Below are 5189 nucleotides of genomic sequence, written 5' to 3'. Positions count from 1 at the left end.
AAAAAAAAAAGAATGCCAGTGTTTGCACCTGAGAAACCAGAAGAATGATTGTGATAAAACTGGAAAGGAAGAAATACACAATGTGGAAGAAGAGGTTACTTTGGTTTGGGATAAAACAGATAAGAAGCATCTGCCTACATTGTTGTTGTTGTGTGTAGGTTCTGACTCATGGGGACTCTGAATAGAGCTTCTAAGGAGGGACTGGTGGTTTTGAACTGCCGACCTTGAGATTAGCAGTCCTATACTTATCATATAGCGCCACACCAGGACTTCACCTAACTGACAGGGGTAGGAAAAAGGGACTGGAATCAGGAGGGAGATGGAGCCAAGGAAGCTATCTAGTAAGAGGAATAGTTAAAAAGTCAGAGGAGTAGCTGGCAGAGCCTGCTGAATGAGGAAAGAGAGTGGAGGGTGGAGGGGGTTAGGATCTAGAACCAAACCCAAACCTACAGTCTTAGATATTTAGCTCACCATCTGTTCCTCAGAAAACCCTATACAGGGTCACAGTGGGTCAGAACCGACTCAACGGTGCTGACAACAATAGAACAGAAATGCCACAAGTGGATAGCTTTAATGAACGGAGATTTATTCTTTCATAGTTCTGGAGGCTAGAAGTCTGAATTCAGAGTCTGTCTGTGACAAAAGGTCCTTGTCTCCTTTCAGCATCTGTAGGTTGTGCCTTCCTTGGACATCTCCATGGGTCTTGATATCAATTGTTCCTGGATCTGGAAGCTTCACAACGTAGGGACCCAAGATCCAAAGGACACACTCTACCCCTGGTGCTTCTTCTCAGTGGTAACAGGTCCCTCTTTCTCTGCTCACATCTCTTGGGAATCCTCCATGCATTGGATCTGAGTCATGGTGAGATTAAGGGTGGTATATCCCATCTTAATCCTTTTAGTGGGTTTATCACATCTGATCACATCATGGGGGATCATCACATAACTGCCAAACCATTGGGCATCATGATTCAGCCAAGCTGGCACATATTTAGTGGGGAGTTGGGGGAACAATTTAATCCATGACACCCACTGATGTCTAGTCAGTTCTGACTCATAGCAACTCCATATTACAGAGTAAAACTGCCCCATAGGGTTGCCAAGGCTGTAACTCTTTATAGAAGCAGATTGCTACACTGGTTTCCCTTGGATTGGTGGATTTGAACCACTGACCTTTCAGTTAGTAGCCGAGTACTTAATCACTATGCAACCAGGGCTCCTTAGGACCAGGAAAGAGGAGTCAGAAAAGGAAACTAAAATAGAGATGCAATCTGAGGTGGAAGAACAATAGTGGCAACGTGAAAATAAGGGAGAAGCTTGATTTCCTGAGAGGATAGGAAGAGCCTGGCAGAAGAGAGCTGCCAAATCAATGATGCAGAAAACTACAGAGAAAGGTCAAGAGAAATGAACATCGATGCATTGGCAAGGCCATTGATACCCTTTGTGAGATCAGTGGGACCAGAAATCTATAATGCAGCCCACTGCCTGGGCAGGCATCCATCTGGACCCATCATATGCATCATCCCTAAGGGAGGTGGTGGGAACCAAGGCAAACATACTAATGCTCACGCTGTTTGGTGTGTCACTAGTGATGAAGTTCTTTGCTTTTCACCCAAGAATCTCGGATCTTCTACCAATATTCATGAATTTCTGACAGGCTAACTGGTAGGGTAAAATCTCAGACCCTTCACAGTTCTCAAAACCACAAAGTTCTTCTAGAACTTCGCTGTTCTTCCATGGAGAGGTGGCATGTAATTCCCCTCCCCTTGAATCTGGGAATGCTTGTGACTCACATGTAACTAACAGAATGCATCAGAAGTGATGCTACATGGCGTCCAAAGCTAGGTCATAAAAGACAGTACAGCTTCTGCCTTATTAGCTGAGCCTCATGCTGGAGCTCTGAATAGTTATGTGAACAGTCTGACTACCTAAAGGTCGCCATATGTTGTGAGGAAGCCTAAACGAGCCTATGCAGAAACCCTAAGAAAGAGAGATGTCCAGTCTTCCAACTGCTCCATCTGAAAATAAAAACTCAACAATTTTATCCATAAAAATTGATTTTAAATAACTTCAGGGACTTTTAGCTTTCTCAAACTACCTCATCTATCATCAAAGGGTGAAGATTTGATGATATACTCTGTTGGCAAGGCTATGGGGAAATAGGTACTCTCACATAATCCTGGCAAGAAGGCAAAATAGAGGGGATTTGGCAGCATCTAGCAAAAATACATTTGTATTCAATCTCTGGCTCAGCTATCTGACATTTAGGAATCTACCCAAAGATAGACTACACACAGGCAAAAATTAAAAGACACAAGGACCATACTATTTATTTGGGAAAAAGACTGGAAACAACCCCAATGGCCATCAGGAGACTGATTTAATAAACTATGGTCACAATTGAGCACTGCGCCATCATAAAAAGGAACGAGGAACATTTCTCTATTCTGCTTTGACATGACCTCTGGGATATATTGCTAAATGCAGAGGCCAAAGAATAAAATAGTGATTCTAGGAAGCTATATTTTTTCTTCAAAAGGAAGAACATATGAATATATGTACACATTTGTTTTTCAATATTTTAAAAAGAAAGCTAAATCAAAACTAACAGAATGGCTAGCTATAGGAGGAGAAAGAGCTCAGAGTAGAGGAGGCAGAGACGAAAGACAGACTTTGCAAATATAGTTTGTATACTAGCCATTGGAAATGTTTCGGCTAAATATAAAACTACATTAAACTGAAATGGAAAACAAAAGTCAAAAACTAGCAATCCCTGAAAAGCAAATGCAAAATGAAATAAATGAGTCTACCTATATATCAAGTTGATGGCTCAAACACATGTCGTTGTGCCGTTAAGTGCTACTGAGTCAGTTCCAATTCACAGCAACCCTGTATGGGGTTTCTGAGAAATGGCTGGTGAGTTTGAACCACCAACCAATCTTTCAGCCTAGTGCTTATCCTACAGTACCACACCAGGACTCCTAAATATGGAACACTTCACGAATTTGCGTGTCACCCTTGTACAGGGTGACTTTAAAACATAGTAACCTTTGTTGTTGTTAAGTGCCATGAAATCAGTTCTGACTCATAGACACCCTGTATAGGGTTCCCGGGGAGCAACTGGGGAGTTTGAATGGCCAACCTTATGGTTCAAACCAATCTTGCAGTCGAGTGCTTATTTTACAGCACCACACCAGTACTCCAATCTAACTGTGGTTGTTAAGTGCCATCGAGTCAGTTCCAACTTGGCGACCCTGTTCAGGGTTTCTGAGAAGCAGCTGGTGGGTTTGAACTGCCAACCTTGTGGTTCGCAGTCCAGTGCTTATCCTACAGCACCACATCCCTAAAAAACTCACAAACACCTTAACATATTTTCAGTAATCATACTGTTAGACATATATGACAAAGCAAATAATTACTAGTAATGCTGTTAGGAACCAAGAGTTTCAGCATTTTGTAAAAAATAAAAAAAAAAAAGGAAAAGTCTTACAATTTCAAGATTTGAATTGAAAATGTCAGTTCCCAATTTCTTAAAGAAAGAGAACAAATATACCCTAGCTCTGCGCACTGAAAACGCCTAACCTAACTGTAGTTACTCTTCTATCTGTAGGGATGGGGTTGTTGTTCAGTGCTGCTGACTCACAGCAACCCTGTATAGGGTTTCCAAGACTATACATCTTTTGTAGTAACAGAAAGCCTCATCTTTTGCAAACAACAGTGACGAAAATCAGCTATGGCAGCAGAGGCATAGAGATACAGAGCAGTGGGCTTCCCAGTCCTCAGAGCAGGTAAATCTGAGTATCTCTGGGCAGGAAGTTGACTTATAGAACTGGGTGCCCTTTAGGCATTCATCAGCAGAGCTAAAGGAGCTGGAGCTGGTAATACTCCCCTGAATAGAGCACAGCCAGGTGGCTGGGAGGCCAAAGACCAGAAAGGCATGACTGAGAAGAGAAACTCCTGCTGTGGCCTGAGTTGTTTCAGATGCTGAGTTATAACCTGTTAAGTTCCCTAAATCGACCACATAATCATGAGGGTTGTTAGTTCTGTGTGGTCACTGCCACAGATTATTGAACCCAGCAGAGAAGTAGAGAGAAGGTTGGTGTCAGGATAGCAGAAAGAAGATTGGAGGTTGCAGGCGTGTCTGTCCTCTGCCTCTTAGGAATCAGTCTTGGGCTGAAGGGGCGTTTGATTCTAACCCCTTGTGAAACTGGTCAGACATGACCTCCCTGCCATTTTTACAATAATCAGCCCACTATCCAAGGATCTCAAGGTGTAGACACTATCTTATTTCAATTAAATGAAATGAGGCCAAGTCCATGTCTAGCACAGATACACCTACGTACACAAGATACACCTAAAAAAGGTATACCAGAAAGTAAGGAATAAGGGTGGGATTGTTGTTGGTATGCTGTGAAGTTGGTTCTGACTCATAGCGACCCTGCATACAGTTTCCAAGGCTGTAAATCTTACTCCCGCAGAACAGCTGGTAGTTTAGAACTGCTGATCTTGGGGTTAGCAGCCTAACTCGTAACCACTTTGCTACCAGAACTCCTTTCAGGGTAGGATTGGGAATATAGGAAAACCAGAGAGTAAAATTTAAAAAAAAAAAGCAAAAACACCAACTGAATATTATTCATTGTTTACATCCTGATTCAAACAAACCAATTGAAAAAATATTTGTAAGATCATTTTTTTAAAAAATTGAACAGTGGCTGGATATATGATTATATTAAGAGATTTAAAAAAAATTTTTGGACGTGATAAAAGTATTTTGGTTATAATACTCACTTTAGGTTGAAGTATATAAAATTGCTGCTATTGCACCATCTTTTAGCCTTCAAAAATAACAATTTCATGTGGTTTAATCTAGCTTTAATCTATCTTTAGAGAGGCACATGCATTCTCGTATATATGGATGAAGTTACTTACATGACATCTGGAATCTGCTTCAAAATAATCTGACTAGTGAAGGGGAGTGAAGATAAAGATCAAACAAGATTTGCCATGTGTTGACAAGTGTTGAAGCTGGGTAACACGGGGCTCATTATATTATTATCTCAATTATTCATAGATATATATAGATATAGATAGACAGATAGATATATGGATTCCTGGTATGGTGCTGTAGGATCAGCACTGGACAGAGAACCACAAGGTCAACAGTTCAAACCCACCAGCAGCTTCTCAGAA

The 5189-nt window shown here is 41.3% G+C and overlaps 1 protein-coding gene across 1 annotated transcript in view; it reads right to left on the bottom strand.

Moving 5' to 3' along the window:
* BAALC (brain and acute leukemia, cytoplasmic) overlaps positions 1-5189 on the bottom strand; it is a 126466-nt gene that overhangs the window by 85482 nt on the left and 35795 nt on the right. The window lies entirely within an intron of this gene.

This window comes from Chrysochloris asiatica, unplaced genomic scaffold (assembly GCF_000296735.1).
Source record: "Chrysochloris asiatica unplaced genomic scaffold, ChrAsi1.0 scaffold00001, whole genome shotgun sequence".
NCBI lineage: Eukaryota > Metazoa > Chordata > Mammalia > Afrosoricida > Chrysochloridae > Chrysochloris > Chrysochloris asiatica.
The sequence above is the reverse complement of the archived record's forward strand: the minus strand, read 5'-3'. Positions and strand labels throughout refer to the sequence as shown.